General features: G+C 37.5%; 1 protein-coding gene across 1 annotated transcript in view; it reads left to right on the top strand.

The window, feature by feature from the left end:
* Positions 1–22,952, top strand: part of LOC100980709 (orofacial cleft 1 candidate gene 1 protein) — a 100,414-nt gene that overhangs the window by 65,706 nt on the left and 11,756 nt on the right. The gene's annotated exons all lie outside the window — the stretch shown is intronic.

Genomic DNA, 22,952 nt, shown 5'->3' with positions numbered 1-22,952 from the left:
ATAATAATAATAATAGTAATGAACAGCTGCCATTCTTTCTCTAGTGCTTATTATATGTTATCAGATACTAAGCACTTTATGTACGTTACCTCATTTAATTTCATACTTCTTTAGGGTGGCATTGTAGGATATGCATTCAGTTAATGCAATAAAAGCCCCAGTAACAGTGGCTTAGACAAATTTTGGTGTCTTTCCTTTTTTTAAAAATGTACTTTTAAGTTCAGGGGTACATATTCAGGTTCGTTATATAGATAAACTTGTGTCATGGGGGTTTGTTGTACCGATTATTTCATCACCCAGGTATTAAGCCTAGTACCCATTAGTTATTTTCCTGATCCTTTCCCTCCTCCCACCTTCCACCCTCCAATAGGCCCCAGTGTGTGTTGTTCCCCTTTATGTGTCCATGTATTCTCATCATTTAGCTCCCACTTGTAAGTGAGAACATATGGTATTTGGTTTTCTATTCCTGCATTAGTTTGCTAAGGATAGTGGCCTCCAACTCCATCCCTGTTTTTGTAAAGGACATGATCTCATTTTATTATGGCTACATAGTATTCCATGGTGTATATCTACCACATTTGTTTTATGCAGTCTACCATTGATGGGCATTTAGGTTGATTCCATGTCTTTGCTATTGTGAATAGTGCTGCAATGAGCATATGCGTGGATGTGTCTTTATGGTAGAACAGTTTATTTATATTCCTTTGGGTATGTACCCCCTGAAGGGATTGCTGGGTCAAATAGTATTTCTGATTTTAGGTCTTTGAGAAACCGCCACACTGTCTTCTGCAATGGTTAAACTAATTTACACTTCTACCAACTGTGTGTAAGTATTCCTTTTTCTCCACAACTTTACCAGCATCTGTTATTTTTTTATTTTTTAGTAATAGCCATTTTGACTGGCGTGAGATGGTATCTCTCTGTGGTTTTGATTTGCATTTCTCTAATAATCAGTTATGTTGAGCTTTTTTTCATATGATTGTTGGCCGCATGATATTCTTTTTTGAGAAGTGTCTGTTCATGTCCTTTCTCCACTTTTTAACAGGGTTGTTTGTTTTACTCTTGAAAATTTGTTTAAGATCCTTATAGATGCTGAATATTAGACCTTTGTTAGATGTATAGTCTGCAAAACTTTTCTCCCATTCTGTAGGTCGTCTGTTTACTCTGCTGATAGGTTCTTTTGCTGTCCCAAAATTCTTTAATTAGATCTCATTTGTCAAGTTTTACTTTTGTTGTAATCGCTTTTGGCATCTTTGTAATTAAATCTTTGCCTGTGCCTGTGTTCAGAATGATATTGCCTAGGTTGTCTTCCAGGGTTTTTGTAGTTTTGGGTTTTACATCTAAGTTTTTAATCCATCTTGAGTTGATTTTTGTATATGGTGTAAGAAAGGGGTTCAGCTTCAATCTTCTGCATATGGCTAGCCAGTTATCCCAGCACCATTTATTAAATAGGAAATCCTTTCCCCTTTGCTTGTTTTTGTCAATTTTGTCAAAGATCAGATAGTTTTAGGTGTGTGGCCTTATTTCTGGAGTTTGTATTCTGTTCCATGTGTCTATGTGTCTGTTTTTGTACCAGTACCATGCTGTTTTGGTTATTGTATCCCTGTAATATAGTTTGAAGTTGTGTAGCGTGATGCCTCCAGCTTTGTTCTTTTTGCTTAAGATTGCTTTGGCTATTCAGGCTCTTCTTTGGTAACGTATGAATTTTAAAATAGTTTTTTTCTAGTTCTGTGAAGAATGTCATTGGTAGTTTAATAGGAATAGCATTGAATCTATAAATTGCTTTGGGCAGTATGACCATTTTAAAGATATTGATTCTTCCTATTCATGAGCATGGAATGTCTTTCCATTTGTTCGTGTCATCTCTGATTTCTTTGAGTAGTGTTTTATAGCCCTCCTTGCAGAGATCTTTCACTTCTCTGGTTAGCTGGTATTTCTAAGTATTTTATTTGTGTGCATGTGTGGCAATTGTGAGTGGGATTGCATTCCTGATTCTGCTCTCAGCTTTGACTGTTATTGGTATATAGGGGTACTAGTGATTTTTGCACATTGATTTTGTATCCTGAGACTTTGCTGAAGTTGTTTTATCAGTTTAAGGAGCTTTTGGGCTGAGACCATGGGGTTTTCTAGTTACAGGATCATGTCATCTGTAGACAGGGATAGTTTGACTTCCTCTCTTCCTATTTGGATGCCCTTTCTTTCTTTCTCTTGCCTGTTTGCTCTGGTCAGGACTTCCAATACTATGTTGAATAGGAGTGGTGAGAGAGGGCATCCTTATCTTGTTCCAGTTTTCAAAGGGAATGCTTCCAGCTTTTGCCCTTGGTATGATGTTGGCTGTAGGTTAGTCATAGATGGCTCTTATTATTTTGAGGTATATTCCTTCAACACCTAGTTTATTGAGAGCTTTTAACATGAAGGCGTGTTGAATTTTACTAAAAGCCTTTTCTTCATCTATTGAGATAATCATATAGCTTTTGTCTTTAGTTCTGTTTATGTGATGAGTCACATGTTTTGATTTATATATGTTGAACCAACCTTGCATCCCAGGTATAAAGCCTACTTGATTGTGTTGGATAAGGTTTTTGATGTGCTGCTAGATTCAATTCTCCAATATTTTGCTGGGGATTTTTGCATCTATGTTCATCAAGAATATGGGCCTGAAGTTTTTTTGTTGTTGTTATGCTTCTGCCAGGTTTTAGTAGCAGAATGATGCTGGACTCACAGAATGAGTTAGGGGAGGATTCCCTCTTCCTCTTTTTTTTTTCTTTTTTTTTTTTTTTTTTTTGAAGTACCTTCAGTAGGAATGGTACCAGCTCTTCTTTGTACATCTGGTAGAACTCAGTTGTGAATCCATCTGGTCCTGGGCTTTTCTTGGTTGGTAGGCTATTTATAACTGATTGAATTTCAGAGTTCTTTATTGGTCTAGTCAGGGATTTAATTTCTTGCTGGTTCAGTCTTCGGAGTCCAGGAATTTATCTATTTCTTCTAGATTTTCTAGTTTATATGCATAGAGGTGTTCATAACATTCTCTGATGGTTTGTATTTCTGTGGGGTCTGTGATAATATCCTTCTTGTTTTGGATTGTGTTTATTTGGATTTTCTCTCTTTTATTCTTTATTAGCCTAGCTAGCCTTCTAGCTATTTTATTGATGTTTCCAAAAAACCAGCTCCTGGATTCGTTGATCTTTTGAATGGTTTCTTGTGTCTCAGTCTCCCTCAGTTCAGCTCTGATTTTGGTTATTTCTTCTCTTCTTTCCATTTTATTATTTTATAATCCCTAAGCTGTTGTTCTCATCTGCATGGTCCAAGATGACTAGATATCACTTCTATATTTCAGGCACTTGCAGAAAAGAAAAAGGCCACATACAGGTAGTTAGATATGCCATTTCTGTTTCTATGCCTTTTGCCAGAGAGAGAGTTAGATATGCCATTTCTGTTTGTATGCCTTTTGCCACATGGAGCTGCAAGAGAGGCTGGGAAATGAAGGCCTTAGCTGGTAGCAAAGTTCCAAGGTGAAGGTGGAAGGTTTCTATTATTATTATTATTATTATTATTATTATTTGAGATGGAATCTTGCTCTATAGCCCAGGCTGGTGTGCAATGGCATGATCTCGGCTCACTGCAACCTCTGCCTCCTGGGTTCAAGTGGTTCTCCTGCCTCAGCCTCCCAAGTAGCTGGGATTACAGGTGCCTACCACCTCACCTGGCTAATTTTTGTATTTTTAGTAGAGATGGGGTTTCTCCATGTTGGCCAGGCTGGTCTCGAACTCCTGACCTCAAGTGATTCCCCCGCCTTGGCCTCCCAAAATGCTGGGATTATAGGCGTGAGCCACCGCACCCGGCTGGTTTCTATTATTAAAGAAGAGAATGTATATTGGGGTCAACTAGCAGGCCCTACCCAAAGTACATTTTATTATTATCCTCATCCTATAGATGAGGAAATCAAGGTTGTAGCTTGACTAAGGTAAAGCATACAATGCATGGTGTGATGAGAGATTTAAAGGAGGGCTTGTTTGGCTCTGCGGTATATGCATTTTACTCCTCTGCTGTATGTCTCTCTTTTGGTTAGGTGTGATGTCACCTGATAAAAGCACAGGGCATTGTGAAGGAATGTCAGCATGACATCTAGTGTGGTTGTATGATGTAATCAGAAAGGAAACTCTAGAGCTTGGCCAGACATGCGAGGTCAGCAAATCCATAGATTAGCAGAGAAGATGCAGGAAAGAAGATGAATGCACAGGAACAGGAAGGGAGGGTTAGATTTCCTCGGCATCCATTTGGCCTCTCAGTGAACTCTTGACTCTGAAGATCAACTTCTGGTGTCATCAGTCCAGGGGCAGGCAAATATCACCTGTCCAGGGGCAGAGCAAGGGAATCTTTGGTTCCCTTGACAGAAATGGTCTTGTTATTGAGCTAGAGTATTTCACAGTTAGATCCTGGAAGTAAAAATGTGTCCTTGAGCCCAAATGGAGGATGGAGCAGCCCTTCTTTACAAATTCATATTTAGCAGACGTATTCAGACTTCTTCAATAAGAATTCTTATTCCCCGGGGGCAAAAAAAAGACTGGGAAGCCTTTGTGAAAAATCTCAATTTTTTAGGTTTTTAGATTGATATTCAGTTTAGAAGTGAAGTACTACTTGATGACTTAGCTGTTTGAAACTCAATAAAATGAGGCATGGTTAATAATTACACTTACGATACATCAGGTGTTGGAGAGAGAGAGAAAAGTGAGGTCCTAAGAAGGATGTCATCTGTGTCTTAGGATGTTAAGTACATGTTACAGGCAAGTACTATCTAAGAGAAAGTAAAGAGAGCCACATACATAATTTAAAATTTTCTCCCTTTAGGAAGCTGAGGCTGGAGGATCACTTGAAGCCAGAAGTTTGAGATCAGCCTGGGCAACAAAGTGAGACCCCATCTCTACAAAAAAAAAAAAAAAAATTAGTCAGGGGTGGTGGCATGTACCTGTAATTCCAGCTACTCAGTAGGATGAGGTGGGAGGATCACTTAAGCCCAGGAAGTCAGAGGCTGCAGTGAGCTATGATCATGTCACTGCACTCCAGCCTAAGCTACAGAGCAAGACCCCATCTCTAAAGTAAAAAAATAAATAAATACAATTTCTGATAGCTACTGTAACAAGATTTTTAAAAAAGCTCAATTAATTCTAATAATATATTTTATTTAAACCAATATCTCTAAAATATTATCATTTCAACTTAAAACCAATGTAAAACTGAAATATTTTCCCTTTTTTGTACAAAATCTTTAAAACACAGTGTGAATCATTACACTGACAGCAAACCTCAATGTGAGTTAGCCCCATTTCAAGTGCTGTATAGGCATACTATTATAGATTTAGTCCCTGTGTGTTAGGAAAGACTAGGCATGAAGGTAGTTATTTTCACAAGTGATCGTCAGTTTGGTTTTGGAAGATGGGAGGATCCAAATTTATAAGCCAAAAGTAAAGCAGAGAGGAAGAAACCAAAGAGAAGGAACTTTGGATGAAAAATCCAAGAATGATTTATCATCCTTACAAATCCAGCCAGTTACTGACAGAGGCAGGAGTTACATTCTCTGTATTCTGGAATAAAGCCAACTTAAAAAAATTATTCAATGCATTTTTACCTTTCCCTATTCCCTTTGAGGGGACTTCTGAAAAAATTCAATTGCAAATGATACATGCAATTTTATGGTCTGTGAATAAAGAAGAATATTTGAAATACGTGCATGTAGAGACTACTAGATACCGTAGAACACGGTGTTTCTTGTTAATACAGTTTTTAAAAGAACATTTATATTAACTGCCAATGTGGTTACTTAGAGAAAATAGAGTAGTTACATATTTTCCCCACAATAATATTAGAATTAGCACAAATTATCATCTGGTAAGTAAATGTCAATACATTTCTTCCTTTAAGATGCTTTTTAAAGAAATGCATTGTATGTAATGGCAGAATTCCAACATGACTTTATTCAAATTCCCTCAAGGAAATGAAAAATTATTTGCCAAATAGCAATTTAAATTATGAAGGAAATGTCTAGGAGAGGGATTTTCTAGAACCAAATCTTTATAAAAAAGACTTCAAGTTTATGATAGATTGAGTCTCTTAGTATAGTAGAAAAGTAATTAAAGTAAGGACACACTGATCTTCAGGAATAGCCAAAATAGGCAACTACCAACTGCTGTGATTTCGAGATCATTGGGAAGGGCTTTGTATACCCTCAGATCCCACCTGGAGACTCCAGTGTTAAGGCGTCCTTAGAAACTTATTCATCTAAACGTTCTCCAGGGAAAATGACAATGGGCAGCAGAGCTGACACTGTAAGTTGGTATCCGCCATTTTTTTTTTTTTTGAGACAGAGTTTAGCTTCCTCTGTTGGCCAGGCTAGAGTACGGTGGCGCTATCTCAGCTCACTGCAACCTCCACCCCGTGGGTTCAAGCAATTCTCATGCCTCAGCCTCCCAAGTAGCTGGGACTACAAGCGAATGCCACTACACCTGGCTAATTTTTGTATTTTCAGTAGAGATGAGGTTTCCCCATGTTGGCCAGGCTGGCCTCAAACTCCTGGCTCCAGGCAGATTGCTTGGGGCCAGGAGTAACAGACGTGAGCCACCATGCCTGGCCAGTAACAGTCATTTTTGCAAGGTGCAAATGGAAAACAATAGAACAGAACTGAACTCTCAGTCCTTCCTTCTCACTGTTGCCGTATCCCCTCCTGGCCTGCTCTGCCTTTGCTCCCCCACTTCTGATGAAAGTCCACGAGGCTCTGCATCAGACTTTTGTTTCAGTTCCCACTGGCCTTTCGTTTGTAAGCAGACAATTAGCAAAAACGTTAAACACCCCATGCTGTACATTCCCAGAGGAATTTGCATATATGTAATTTTTTTTAAGTATGAATGCAAAGATTTATTAGAAGGATTTTTAAAAGTCATACAACTTTTTAACACTTATTTTAGGTTTGTGGGTACATGTGAAGGTTTGTTACATAGCTAAACATACATCACAGGAGTTTGTTGTACAGATTATTTCATTACCCAGGTATTAATTCATCACCCAGGTATTAAGCTCAGTATCCAATAGTTACCTTTTTTGCTCCTCTCCCTCCTCCCACCCTCCTCCCTCAAATAGACAGCAGTGTCTGTTGTTTTCTTCTTTGTGTCTGTAAGTTCTTACCATTTGGCTCCCACTTACATGTGAGAACATGCAGTATTTAGTTTGCTGTTGCTGTGTTAGTTTGCTATGGATAATAGCCTCCAGCTCCATCCATGTTCCCGCAAAAGACATGACATCATTCTTTTTTACAACTGCATAGCATTCCATGGTGTATATGAACCACATTTTCTTTATCCAATCTGTCATTGATGGGCATTTTGGTTGATTCCATGTCTTCGCTATTGTGAGTAGTGCTACAGTGAATTTTCACGTGCATGTGTCTTTATGGTAGAATGATTTATATTCTTCTGTGTATATACCGAATAATGGGATTGCTGGGTCAAATGGCAGTTCTGCTTTTAGCTCTTTGAGGCATTGCCATACTGTTTTCCACAGTGGTTGAACTAATTTACCCTCCCACCAACAGTGCGTAAGTATTCCCTTTTCTCCACAAACTCGCCAGCATCTGTTATTTTTTTTTTGACTTTTTAGTAATAGCCTTTCTGACTGGTGTGAGATGGTATCTCATTGTGGTTTTGATTTGCGTTTCTCTAATGATCAGTGATATTGAGATTTTTTCCTATGCCTGTTGGCTGCATGTATGCCTTCTTTTCAGAGGTGTCTGTTCGTGTCCTTTGCTGGGCTGCACGTCCTCTGCTCCATCTTGCCCAGAACCAGTGTTTGTTGTGTGCACACTGCTTCCCTGATGGAACTGTCTCACCTCATCCTCAGTGCTCACTGCCTGCTACACCCTGCCTGAAGATGATTTGCTAGATGATAACAGCACATCCAGAATTATCATAGTTGAAAAGAGATGTGTAGAGAAGCCACAACTGCTTAGAACTTCACGGGGAGAGTTTGTTTTGGTTCCTAACCTGGGTGGGGGGAAAGAGAACCTTTACTATTCCGAATATATAATATGGTGGTACTAAAAATAGAGTTAATACCTGAGTTCTATTTTTTATGTTTTATATGTATTTTTTATAGAAACAGAGTCTCACTACGTTGCCTATGTTGCCTAGGCTGGCCTCCAACTCCTGGGCTAAATTCTAAATGGCAGTAAAATGTAACGTGGGACAGATGTGAGAAGGGGCTATAGGAAGATACTAGATAGGAAGAAAAATAATTATAGACGTGAATAGTGGAACAGTTAAACTCATGGTGAGTTTTTTGTTTGTTTGTTTGTTTTTGAGACGGAGTCTCACTCTTGTCGCACAGGCTGGAGTGCAGTGGTGCGATCTCAGCTCACTGCAACCTCTGCCTCCTGGGTTCAAGTGATTCTCCTGCCTCAGCCTCCTGAGTAGCTGGGATTACAGGAACCCACCACCATGCCTCGCTAAGTTTTATATTTTTAGTAGAGACGGGGTTTCACCGTGTTGGCCAGGCTGATCTTGAACTCCTCACCTCTGAAGATCCGCCCGCCTCAGCCTCCCAAAGTGCTCGGATTACAGGCGTGAGCCACCATGCCCAGCCTCATGGTGAATTTTTGAAATTGCACTTAGGAAGTTTTTCCTTTTCAATTTCTAACTTTCACTGAGGTTATTTCAAAACTAAGTGGAAAAGAAACAAATGGGATTAATTGTATACATTATTGTTTAAGCCAGGCATAGCTATACTTAACTTTAAAAAGCAGAATTGACAATATTGAAGAATACAACCCTACTTTTCCCTCTTTCCTCCTGGGAGTTGTGTATTACGGTTGTTTCTGTACTCTTGCTAGACGTCACACGGTGGCATCTTCCAAGGATGCAGACTGGCTGCTATGATGCTGGTGTAAACATGTGCCACTTAGAGCTCCTTGGTGGTAAACAACAGAAATCATCTCTTACTAATTCAAGCAGAAGGATTTCATGAGCTCTGAGATTCAATAGTGGAAATGGGCAAAAACTGAGATGCCTACGGGTACAGGAAGTTGGAAACACAGTAACTGTCCCATAGCAGGAGCAGTCTGGTTTTGATACAGCTCTTAACCACTGTGATGAGTAAATGCCAAGCGTTCTTTCCATCCTTGCTTCACTTATCCAAAATTCAAAGTCTTAGAGGGAGATCATTTGATTGGCCATGCATAGGCCACTTGCTTGCCTCCTGGCTCTATCACAGGGTAGGAGAAGTAGGTTCTGTCAAGTCCTCCTTGGCTTCTGTAGTTGGAGAGAGGAATCTGGAGTTACTGGGCCATTGAGACTGTACACAATGGAACTAGGAAATTGTGATGCCATTAAGGAGGGGAAATGGATGCAAGACAGCAAAGACAGATAAGCCAAACAAAAATGTGATAAATGTTCCTATGGTTGATATGGCTTGGATTATTTACTGACTGCCACCTCTTGCTAATAATGTCAGTACAACATCAATGAAAACAGAAGTGGTATATGCATGATTAGTTGGGCATAAAGTAATTTATTCCACATTTTGATCAGAAGTTAGATATGTAAAACATCAAAAATGCTTTATATGTCTCTCCATTTCTTCCTCCTCATTCGTTGAAAAGCATATTTACTGAACATTTTCTATTTTTCAGGCACTATGCCAGGTATGAGAAATATAAAAGAAAACAGAAAAGACATAAAGGATTTCTATGTTTATGAAATATATTATGTCAGCAGAGTTGCATTGAGGGCAACTACAGGCATACCTTGGAGATATTGCGGATCTAGTTCTAGACCACCACAATAACATGAATATCACAAAACAGTGAGTCATGTAAATGTATTGGTTTCCCAGTGCATATAAAAGTTATGTTTACACTTTACTGTAGTCTATAAAGTGTGCAATAGTATTATGTTCAAAAATATGTATGCACCCTAATTAAAAAAATACTTTGCTGCTAAAAATTGCAACAATCCTCTGAGCCTTCAGTGAGTCATAATCTTTGCTGGTGGAGCAAAGCTAGATGTTGATGGCTGCTGACTGGTCAGTGGTGGTTGCTGAAGTTGGGGTGGCTGTGGAAAAATCTTAAAATAATACAACAATGAAGTTTGCCACAGCAATTGACTCTTCCTTTCACAAAAGATTTCTCCGTAGCATGTGATGCTGTTGGATAGCCTTTCACCCACAGTAGAACTTTCAAAATTGGAGTCAATCCTCTCAAACTCTGCAGCTGCTTTGCCAGCGAAGTTTATGTAATATTCTAAATCCTTTGTCATCATTTCAAGCAATGTTCACAGCTTCATCACCAGGAGAAGACTCCATCTTAAAAAACCACCTTATTTGATCATTCGTAAAAAGCAACTTCTTATCCATTCAAATTTTATCAGGAGATTGCAGCACTTCTGTCTGTTTCAGCCTCTGCTTCTAACTCTAGTTCTCTTGCTATTTCTACCACATCTGCAGTTAATTCCTCCACAGAATTCTTGAACCCCTCAGTGTTACCCAGGGGGGTCAGAATCAATTTCTTCCAAACTCCTGTTAATGTTGATATTTTGACCTCCTCCCATGAATCACAAATGTTCTTAATGACAACTATAATTGTGAATCCTTTCTAGAAAGTTTTTAATTTCCTTTGCCTAGATCCAACAGAGGAATTTCTACCTATGGGATGCTTACCTTTATGAAATGTATTTCTGAAATAATAAGATTTGAAAGTCGAAACTACTACTCCTTTATCCATGGACTGCAGAATGGATGTTCTGTTAGCAAGCATGAAAACAACATTCATCTCCTTGTGCTTCTCCATCAGGAGCTCTTGGGGACCAGGTGCACTGTCAATGAGAAGTAATATTATGAAAAAAATCTCTTTTTCTGAGCAGTGGGTCTCAACAGTGGGCTTAATATATTCAGTAAAACAAGCTGTTAACAGATGTGCTGTCATCCAGGCTTTCTTGTTCCATTTATGGAGCACAGACAGATGTAGTGTAATTCCTAAGGGCCCTAGGATTTTCAGAATGGTACATAGTATCGGCTTCAACTTAAGGTGATCAGCTGCATTAGCCCCTAATAAGCGAGTCCAACTGTTCTTTGAAGCTTTGAAGACAGGCACTGACTTCTCTCTAGCTGTGAAAGTTCTAGATGGCATCTTCTTCCAACAGAAGGCTATTTCATCCACATGGAAAATCTATTGTTTCACATAGCCACCTTCATCAATGATCTTAGCTAGATCTTCTGGATAACTTGCTGTAGCTTCTGCATCAGCACTTGCTGCTTCACCTTGCACTTTTCTGTTATGGAAATGGCTTCTTTCTTTAAACCTCACGAGCCAACCTCTGCTAGCTTCATTTTTTTCTTCTGCAGTTTTCTCACCTCTCTCAGTCTTCACAGAATTGAAGAAAGTTAGGGTCTTGCTCTGGATTAGGCTTTGGTTTAAGGGAATATTGTGGCTGATTCCATCTTCTATCCACACCACTAGAACTTTCTCCATATTAGCAAAGCTATTTTGCTTTCTTATAATTAATGTGCTCACTGGAGTAGCACTTTTAATTTCTGTGAAGAGCTTTTCCTTTGCATTTGCAATGTGGTGGTTGGGTGGGTGCAAGACTCTTAGCTTTCCGTCTGTCTCACCTTTCGACATGCCTTCCTCACTAAGTTTAATCATTTCTAGCTTTTGAATAAAGTGAGAGATGTATGACTCTTTCTTTCACTTGAACACGTAGAGGCCAATGTAGGGTTATTAATTGGTTTAGTTTCTATATTGTTGTGTTTCAGGGAATAGGGGGCCTGAGTAGAGGGAGAAAGATAGGGGATAAAGAGAATAGCTGGTCAGTGGAGCAGTCAGAACACACACATTTATCTATTAAGCTTGCTGCCTTATATGGGCATGGTTTATGGTGCTGCAAGACAATTATAATAGTAATGTCAACTATCACTGATCACAGATCACCATAACAGACAATGTAATGAAAAAGGTTGAAATATTGAGAGAATTACCAAAATGTGACACAGAGACTTGAAGTGAACACATGCTGTTGGAACAACGGCATTGATAGAGTTGCTTGATCCACGGTTGCCAAAACCCTTCAATTTGTGAAAAACGCATTATTTGCAAAGCACAATAAAGTGAAGAGCAATCAAACAAGATGTTATTGTGTTTAGATTACAGTTGACCAGGCTGGGCACAGTGGCTCAAGCCTGTAATCCTAACACTTTGGGAGGCCGAGGTGGTTGGATCACTGGAGGTCAGGAGTTCAACACCAGCCAGGCCAACATGACGAAACCCCATCTCTACTAAAAATACAAAAATTAGCTGGGTGTGGTGGTGCACGCCTGTAATCCCAGCTACTCGGTAGGCTGAGGTAGGAGAATTGCATGAACCTGGGAGGCGGAGGTTGCAGTGAGTTGAGATTGCACGACTGTACTCCAGCCTGAGTGATAGAGAGATACTCCATCCCCCTACCAAAAAAAAATTACAGTTGATCAATTCAGATTCATCTGGCACTCTCAAACACATATATTATGTGCTCATATACAATTTTTACATCTATTTTATATGTTTTATAAATAGAGTTTCTTTTATTCGATGAATATTTGTAGATATATGGCCAAAATAGTGTGTGTGTGTGTGTGTGTGTGTGTGTGTGTGTGTAGATATACCATAATAGTATAATTGGGATTTCAGTTTAGTTAAGTTAAGCCATGTTCAGTTTAGGACTGAGCATATCTGAGGATTTGTGGATTAAAGTGGCCTAAAATGAACACAGCCTTGCAATGAAAAAACTGAGACAGAAATTTAGGTTTTCTGATACATCAATGATGTGGTCAATATCTTAGCAGTTGGACCCCAAAAATGCTTTCTTTTTTAAAATTAGTTCCCTTTAAATATTGGGTGAAATTAAAAAAATACTTTTTGGCCATTATAATAAGAAGCTGTACTATATTAGTGAAATTTCATATTAAATTCAAACTTCACTAAGCTGTCTTTCACCACCATTCAACTAGTTGATTTGTTGCATTTTCATTTTAAGAAAGACTAAGATGCCTCCTGGGAAGAGACTAATTCTAAGGAAAGAGACAGTCAGGCACACAAGCTTGATCTCATGCCAATATCTCAGGGCCAGAGAGGAAAGGTAATTTTGATTACAGTACAATGTTTGCCAATTGTATTGTCCTGTGGTCTAATCCTCAGACATTTATTCTTGGGAGTTAGTGGGAGGGGCTTGAAGTAAAAACTGAGATCTCCATCAGTTGTAGGGGGCCTCTGTGTAACATGGAGGAGCAGCATGTGGTGGGTAGGAGCTGGAAGAAGACATATACCGGACCCCTTCACTTAGCATTGCTGTTGGAACATCGGATGGACAGAGGTGTGAGTGCAAGTTTTGATCAGAACCAGGAAGATATTGGAGAGAGAATGTGGCATGGCCTGCAATGGGCACCAGCAAGAATCAGTGTTAGAGATGACAGTAGTCAACGGAGGTGACCCCAGCAGCAGCTCTGGCACTGACAGGATGACGTCCATGTGGCTTTGTGGACTGGAGGTGCCACCAGTTGTTTCATGATTGATGTGGAGATGCTCGTGGTTTGAAGAGCATCATGGTCAGCATAAAATCCTTGACAGCAGGTAGCAATGCTGAAGGCTGAGAGTAGGGAAGGAAAATGGCAGACATTCCAGAGATGTGGAGAGGAATGAGTTCTGAGCATATGTGATCTCAGGACTTAGATCTTTCTGGAAGAGATGAGAGGTAGTTAGAATAAAGGATAGGGATCCATAGTGGTAGAGAAATCCTGGATTAGGGTAATAACTGTGACCCTAAATTTACCTTGAGACCACTATGGCCATTAGAAATACACATGTACAAAAATTTGTAATAAAAACAACATAAGCACTTGTGTTAAGTGCATAATTCAAATTGTCTGAGCAAATATGTGATGAGAATTGTTTTTCCCAGTAGTGCACGTAGCCTAGATTATTTTAGAAGTGATATTGTATAAAACTGTTTACATTGTTCTCATTTATAGCTGTTTTTCCCTTAAGATGGAAAACAAGTGCTAAATAAAATTGATAGACCATTTACAAATTTTTTTTTGCTTTGAGACATTTAAACAATTATTAAGAAAAAGAAAATATATAGGAAAATCATTTTCTTTAGGTTTATTGAACTGACCTGGATTTGTGTCTTCAGAAACCATTGGGGTCCTAAGTGATTTGAATCTCTTTCATTGATTTGGAAGGCTAAAAATAAATCCTCAGGAAAGCATCCTTTTTACTGAAATACAGAAATATTTTATATAGATATTAGATGTATGAAATATTTGGTCAGTTTATAAAAATAAGTTTGTTTCCTTTCCTCTTTTTTTAAAACAACAACAAAAACAAAACCAGAAACAAACAAACAAAAAAATGGAACAGCAGAGTTCCAGGACCATGTTTATCCAGTTGGAGAAGGAGCATTTTAATGAAACATTTGAGTTTTGGAAACGTCAGCAGAATAAGAAAAAACTTTTTTTCTTTCCTCAGAGGAACTGACTACCCCCAGGTAATCAGACAGATTTGCCCAGGAAATTAGCAGAATATCTGTTTGTGTTGTCCTTTTCTGTTTCTGTTAATGCTAAAATTGATGCCAGTGGTGACACTTAACTCTTAAGCATAGTTATTTTTATATTGTCGCTTCAAATCCACGTTAATGAAACCTCCAATGTATGATTTTGCAAACAATGTTTTATAAAATCTGCCATAGGTCATTGAAGAAATAATCTTTGTAAGAATTATTTTAACATCCAGAGACATTACTATTCCAGTTCATTGATGACAGACGGATTCATACATTTAAACCAGTGGGTTTATATGTCATTGAAATTTATATGCCTTTAAAATAAAAATGTGAGCACAAGAATCTATATGATAGTAAAAAGGATGCTTAAGAATCTTAGAGTCATAGAAATGGTAAAACTGGAGATGATATAGGTGATTTTTTAGGGGTCCAATGACTTTCTTAATATAAACATCGCTACGTAGTTAAAAAAAAAACTGGGAAAGACTTCAATTTTCCATTAATGATGCAGTCAGTGTCTAAGCAGTTGGTCAGATTACCAAATTGTACCTACCTCTGCTTAAATAGTACATAAAAATTTCAAAAGGACTTTTTTTTGCTACTAGAATATGAAGTTTCACTATATCAATTAAATTCCATATAAATTTCAAACTTCATTTGGCCACCATTTTAGCTGGAATTCAATAGTTCCACTTTTATTTTTATTTCATTTTTTTGAGTCTTTTTTTATTTTTTTGAGTCTTGCTCTGTCGCCCAGGCTGGAGTGCAGTGGCACTATCTCGGCTGACTGCAACCTCCACCTCCCAGGTTCAAGCCATTCTCTCGCCTCAGCCTCCCAGGTACCTGGGACTACAGGCATGCACCATGATGCCTGGCTGATTTTTGTATTTTTAGTAGAGATGGAGTTTCGCCATGTTGGCCAGGCTTGTCTTGAACTCCTGACATCAGGTAATACACCCTCCTCAGCCTCCCAAAGTGAATAGTTGCAATTTTAGTATAAGAAAAATTTTACTAGAAAAATTTCTCATGATCTTAGTGTTTTATGCTTTCGGCATATGTTTTCTATGCTTAGTATTTTATGCTTTTAGCATAATTTAGATTAGTCTTTGATCTCCAAATAATTTCATTTAGAATTTCTTTTGGACACTTTGTGTTTGCTGTCAAAAACAATTTAATAGGAAATAAGCTTTCTTGGACCTTCAGCAAGTTGCTTTAAAAATTTAAATCAAGTTAAAAACATTAACAAGAAAATAAGCTTTCCTTAGCTTTTATCAGAATAATTGACCAAAAACCCAATATAAAAAGAAAAAAAAAATGGGAAGTCCTGAATCCTTTGCTTCACGAGATAGATTTTGTCTATAAGTTACAAGATTTTTTAGAAAAAAGATTATTTTGTTTAAACTAAACCCAATAATCCATTATATTGATTGTTTCGTATTGAAGTATGTTTCAGTGTGATGAAAGACACTGTTACCAGAATGAGCCCTTAAATACAATACATACATATAAGTAATCTTAGATCCATGGAGGACATGAATTGTTAAATGAATGAAGGCAAAATTGGAAAGATTGGAGGGGTGATTGATGTCTAAGATCAGGTACTTCATAATTTGAAAGGCAACTTTTCAAACTCTACACATTAACTTATTTACATGTAAGGTAGTGTTGTCAAGCTTCAAACTAGCAGGAAAGAAACCCTACTTTGATATGACTTTTGGGGAACTTTTAAATATGAGGACAAACAATGTACTTATACTTAGCCTTTGAATTACTGCAATTACTTACGTACTGGAAGCATCTTCCTGTTCAGAAGTTAGGGACACGCTTCAGCTCCTTGAGGATTCTAGGTCCAGTGAGCACACGATGCATGAATGCCTTGGGATACTGTGGGATAAAGCCTGGCAGCGGTTAGCCACTCCACAGCACTCCAGTGGTTTGCAAGTCAAAGTGCCTCATAATTTACTGTGAGGGAGGGCCTTAAGGGAAGAAAGAATATGGCTCAATTAATTAGAACTTGTTAGCAAACTTCAACTGTTATCCAATTTAGATTTTCAAATCACCGATATATCAAATACCCACAAGATTTGGGAAGGAAGGAAGAACAAGCAGTTGAGAAAGCTAATTTGTCCAACATGGTACCAGTTCTTGAATATTCTGTTAGCAGCTGACCAATTTTCACATATTAGCCTTTCTATAAAGAAGAAGAAGACGGCCAGACACAGTGGCGCATGTCTGTAATCCCAGCACCTTGGGAGGCTGAGGTGAGAGGATCACTTGAGTCCAGGAGTTTGAGACAAGCCTGGGCAACATGGCAAGATTTCTCCCTCTACAAAGAATAAAAAAGTTAGCTGGGCATGTTGGTGCATGACTGTGGTCCCAGCTACTTAGGTGGCTGAGGCAAGGGGATTGCTTAAACCCAGGAGTTTGAGGCTCAAGGCTGCAGTGAGCTATGATGGTGGCACTGCATTCAAACCTGGGTGACAGAATGCGACTCTGTCTCAAAAATTAAAAAGAAAGAAAAATTAAAAAAAGAAAAATGGTATAAATTTTTCTTCTATCTCTGACTTTCTGTTTTTAATTATGTTGTTACTCGTATGCCTTTCAGTTTGGGATTCTGAGTAAGATTAGTAATCTTGATGACCACCTATAGATGCCTATGAAAGTCTAATATTAATTAATTCATTATTGAATGTTATCTGGAGCTTTATAAAAGGTTTTGATTTGTTATCATTATATCTTCAAAGTGGCTATGGTTGGTATTTAGAAAAGTTAATGATTCTTTATGATTATATGGTTATTTACCAAGATGTTATTATTTGAATAACATCTTCTCTGTTCCGAAAGATTTTAAGTCAAATCTCTTGTTTTCATGGCATGAAGTCATATTGCCATCAAATAATGTGTATGCAACATAGAATTTTTTCAATAACTTTGGCACATATTTTCCTTATTTTTCCCCAGTTATGCTTTGGCCAAGATTTCTAGGAGAATGTTAGATAATCAGATTCATGATGGATATCCAAGTCACAGTTTGCGTTTTTGTGACTGGTTTTTTATTTGTTTGGTTGTTTTGTGTTGTTGTGTTTGATATTTAGTACAGTGAAGACAGTTTAAGATAACTGTTTTTTTGGTTGTTTTTTGGTTGTTGTTTTGTTTTGATATTTAAGAGTTAGTTATCTTAAACTAAGTCTTCATTGTACTAATTTTTTTGAGACTGGATAAAGAAAATGTACATGTACACCATGGAATGCTGTGCAGCCACAAAAAGGAATGAGATCATGTCCTTTGCAGGGACAAGGATGAAACTGGAAGCCATCATTTTCAGCAAACTAATGCAGAAACAGATAACCAAGCACTGCATGTTCTCCCTCATAAGTGGGAGTTTAACAATGAGAACCTATGGACAGAGGGGGGGAACATCACACACCAGGGCCTGTCGAGGGCGGGGTGAGGCTAGGGAGAACATCAGGAGAAATAGCTAATGCATGTGGGGCTTAAAACCTAGGTGATTGGTAAGTGCAGGAAACCAAATGACACTCACATATCTATGTAACAAACCTGCATGTTCTGGACATGTATCCTAGAACTTAAAGTTAAAAAAAAAAAAAGCTATTTTTTTGGTTGTTTTTTGTTGTCATTGCTTTGTTTTGATATTTAGTACAATGAGGCCTTAGTTTAGGATAACTATTTTTTATCATTAAGAAATATTCTTGTATTTTTAGTTGCCTTTTATTTACAAAATATTTGTAAATCAACTTTATGAAAATAGTATTTGGAATTTAGTATGGTGCAGTGTGTTTAGATTTGACATTGTCCCTATTCTTGTATATTCTAGTGTAGTCCCCTGATTTCTACTTATGTTTTTATATTTATGTAGACTTTCTGGCCCTATGGACCTTTAAGCTAGAGATACTTGTATTGGATTTTCAAAGTGGGAAAAATATGACGTTTTCCCAAAATTATTTATAAAGTTCATAGGAATCAAACTTAATTTTATTTTTCCAGGCTTCATGGCTTTAAAAAGAATACTATTCAGGAGAATGTCCTCTGTGGTAAAATTTTGGTGTATGGTTGTAATCATAAAATACAAATTGTTTAGTTATTTAGTTTATAGTATATTACAGAAAACACAGTTATCGGTGAGGAAAAGCTGAGCTGAAGCAGGTGGATTTACAGGAAAAGAACAAGAATGGGACCAAAAAAAAAAAAAAAAACTCCTGAGAAACACACAAATGCATTAGGTTTTTCTTCCTCTCTAGCTAATGTAGCTGATTTGAAAGGAAGTGATTGCTTCGTTGAGTCAAGGCACTTCGATGATTGTTACTAACCTTCCTCTGGTGGGCAATTTCATTCTCACTCTTATAGCCCCCAAGGAACTGCATGGGTGCACACTAGAGGGTTTCCTGACCAAAGTTCATGTACAGTGTAATTTAAGTAAAAGCCCTGATTATGTTCTGTGCTGCTCTGAGTTAAATGATAGGAAAACCTGATACGTGTGGAAGGGCAGAAGGCAAGTGCGTGTGTTTTCCTCTCCTAGTTCAATAAAAGATAGCACGAGAAATGAATTAACTAATGCGATTCTAGACATTAAACAGCTAATACTGGGAAGTTGGAAGCAAAAATGGAGTATCAAGAGTATTGACAGGACCAATTTACTGATTGATTGGTTTATATATCACATCTGATTGCTTCAGTGTAGAACCATACTTCAACATATATATGTGTATACACACACACATGGGATTGGCATATATTCATCTGAATATTACAAGGAGTTAAATATCAGCCATATTAAAATCTATCGTATTTATATTGCTAAATGCCCTACTTTGAATTTCTCAGTGGGTCTGTTAATTTTCCTGTGAGATGATTTTAGATATATCCAAAAGCATACTCTGAATGATTAGGACATTTTAGGAATTGATTCTATTAGCAATCTACCTTCTGGTAATATACACCATATCCTTAAGACTCTCCTACTTTATTAAATCCTGATCCCACCCAATGAAAGGCAGCAAAAGGAGCTACTGTTATGATGGAGTCCATTGTTTCTAAATTTATAACAGGTTCCATATGTTTACTCTTCTAAATTCTACCTGCTGTGTTTAAATTATTGGTTTATTAATTCAAGGACTAGCAATAGAAAGAAACAATCATTTTAATATTTGAGAGTGTTTTTATTTGATTCATAGGCTGATTTATGTTATGCAAGCAATTAGAAGAATAGCTTATGAAAATAATAATAAATACATTATAGCTTTACTTTCTCAATTGTCTTGAAAGCATAGTGGCTTAATCCTAAGTGGCATCCTTGTTTGAAACAAAGGTAGAGGCAAGAGATGCAGCCCCCACCCCTTCCTGGGGGTCTGACCATCCTTACCTGGCACTATTTTTTCTCATCACTTTTCACTATCTAATAAACTATAAAATATACATATTTATTGTGCTTATTCTTCCACTCACAGAATGTAAGCTCTGTGAGGAGAGGGATTTTGGGGTATTTCATTTTACTGCTATAGTCCCATAATAAGCACTCAGTAAGTATTGGTTGAGTGAATGAATGAATATGAAACATCGGAAGGTGACACTGTACAACAGTGCACTAAGAATTTCAGCAAAAGCATTAGTTAACATTGATTTAGGGGCTAGTGAAGAAGTTTGGGTTCCCTTATTCGCTTTATTAAATTGTAGCTTTAGGAGGCCAAGAAAAGTTGAGGAACATCTACCAACAAATTGTGCTTCCCATGACTTTATGCCCTTGAGTCTTTTCTCCTTTGCCTAGATGTCAAAAATTTCTTTCCCCTGTATTTCTGACTGGCTAATTCCTAATCACCTTTCCAAAAACTTATTTCCAGTAGCCATTCCTCCAAGAAGTCTTCTTTGACACCCCCAATATGGGGTAGATGCTTCTCTGATATTCTCAACCAGAATTCCATTCTTTAAATCATACTGGATTGTATATGTTTAGCTTCTTTCCTCTCCTCTGCTCTGAAGGCAGGGGTCATAGTTTTCTTGTTGTTGTTGTTGTTGTTGTGTTGGTTTTTTAAATTCAGACAGTGCTCAGTTCCTAGAAGGCACTCAATTAAAAATAAAAGTGTGGGGGTAGGTGGTGATGATGGGGAGGAGAGATGGGATGGGGGAATAGAGAAAAAATAGGAATAAAAGGTGATGAAAGGTTAATTAATCAAGAAAGAACATCTAGCCAATGAAAGGATTAGGGTATTACAATAGGTTTCCAAGAGAAGTTTATTTAACTAAGGAATTCAGATCATACTATAAGCCAGGTAATATTCTAGGCACTGTGGGTGCTGCAGTGAGCTAAGAGAGAATGTCTTTGCATTCACAGAGGTTATATTTTAGTGGGGAAGACAGACAATAATTGAGTATAAACTGTATTTGTAAAACGATGCTTAACAGAATGTAAAATTAATATAAAATGCATTTAAATTATAAAAATACATAAATTATAGATTTGTATTATAGTATAGAACTTGGGGATGTTTAAAGGACTTCAGAACTAAGAGTGTCAAAGCTGTCTCTTTGCTCAAGTGACCTCAGAATTCTTTCCTTGTAAAATGCTGTACATGGGATCCCAGAATGGGAAATGCAAAATGAATCCCTCCAGGAGTGGTATTTGTAACTTAATACGTGTACATCAACCCACATGAAACGCAGAAGGAACAATCTGTATAGACCTTAAAGGGCCCTGCTTCCAGTTGTGTGTGGAGGCATCAAACTCTGAAGGGAAATGGTGGTCTGGAAGGCTCCCAGGGTGCAGGCCTGATTCATGTGCAGCTGGACAAGATCCCAACTTCTCCACTGACAACAGGGAAGCAAATGGTTTGAGAACCTAAAAACTAAATACACTACTGTAGACTTTTGGTTAAATATGACTTAACTTTTTTCACCCTCTAAGGTTTTGATTATCTTGCTAACATTTACTAGTCAGTTATAGAAGACAAATAATTTGAGTTTTGTATTGGATTGGAGAAGCTTCCAGACTATGGGTAAGAGTAGTTGATTGACAATATAAGGACTATGCTACCATGCTTGTGCTAATATAGGTGAATTATTTTACCAGCATATGGAAGGGCATAGTTAAGAGTATCACAGTGCTTTGTGGTAGAGAAAAAGAAAAAACAATTACAGTGAATGAGGAAGAATGGTGTTATTGCAGTACATAAGACTTTGATTACATACCGCCAAGATTCATATCAGCCTAGTAGTTGTTGACAAATAAAGTAACAAAAATGAAACTCATTTATTTTTTGCTTATTGAGACCTCAAGGTGTAAAGCAGATTTTCAGGTTTTGTACTTACTGCATTGATAGAACAGAGACCGCCACAAAAATGTGTCAGCCCAGAAATAGAAATTAAACCTAGGTTCACATCAAAATTTCATTTAGCCTTGGAAAAGGAGCTGCTGTTTGGATTACTTTTGATCCTAAAACAAATATACTAAAGAATATCACAGTATACCTGATATGTATTAACCCTTCCCTGCAAACAATACTTTCAAAGTTGTTTTCATTCTACAAGGCTTTATTTCTTTTGCAATGTTTGAGGCAACTTGAATTATCGTCAGAGTAGGGTTCATTTTGCTGAATGCAAATTACTAGCCACAGACATATACATTTCAGTCTGCAGGAAGTATGCAACTAGATTTGGAAAATTAATAGCAGATCTTTTCCTCTATTACAAAGTTATACCTCATGCTACAGTTTGGTCATGAAGATAAGGACAGAGTAAGTAGGAGACGTGATGTGAGAAATTTTGGTTACTGGTGTTGAGATTGTTGATGCGTGTGGGATAAATTTCTGGCTAAGTCATTTGTATCTTCCCTTCATGTCACTGAAGTTGACATAAGAAAGATCTATAAGCAAGCCTGTCTTTTTTCTTTTCCTTCCTTCCTACTTTTCTCCCTCCCTCTCTCCCTTTCTTTCTCTCTTTCTTTCTTTTCACCCAACTAGCAACATGTACATTCTGCTGTAGTTTTTCATAATTAAGATAGTAAAATTGCCTGTGGAATTCTGGACGCAACAACATGATACACTTAGTAAAATATAAGTAAGTAAATATAATCATCAGTGAGTTCTACATATCATTATAATCCAACTATTTCCATGTCATGAGTATATCCTAAAAATAGTTTGGCTTAAGTTTTTTATTATTATTCAAAAGTCTACATTTGATAATTTTCTCATGAACTTTTTAGCAACAGAAAGATAGCATGAACTTGTTTCTTGAATTACCTTTTCTGACCTTTTGCAAGATGATAATTACAAAAAAGGGAGGCCTGGAAGACTTGTAAAAAAATTAAGCTTATAAAAGAGCTAAAATAGTCCTTCTTTGCTGGTGTCGATTTCAAAATTAACATTT

The sequence above is a fragment of the Pan paniscus genome, chromosome 5 (assembly GCF_029289425.2).
Source record: "Pan paniscus chromosome 5, NHGRI_mPanPan1-v2.0_pri, whole genome shotgun sequence".
Classification (NCBI taxonomy): domain Eukaryota; kingdom Metazoa; phylum Chordata; class Mammalia; order Primates; family Hominidae; genus Pan; species Pan paniscus.
The sequence above is the reverse complement of the archived record's forward strand: the minus strand, read 5'-3'. Positions and strand labels throughout refer to the sequence as shown.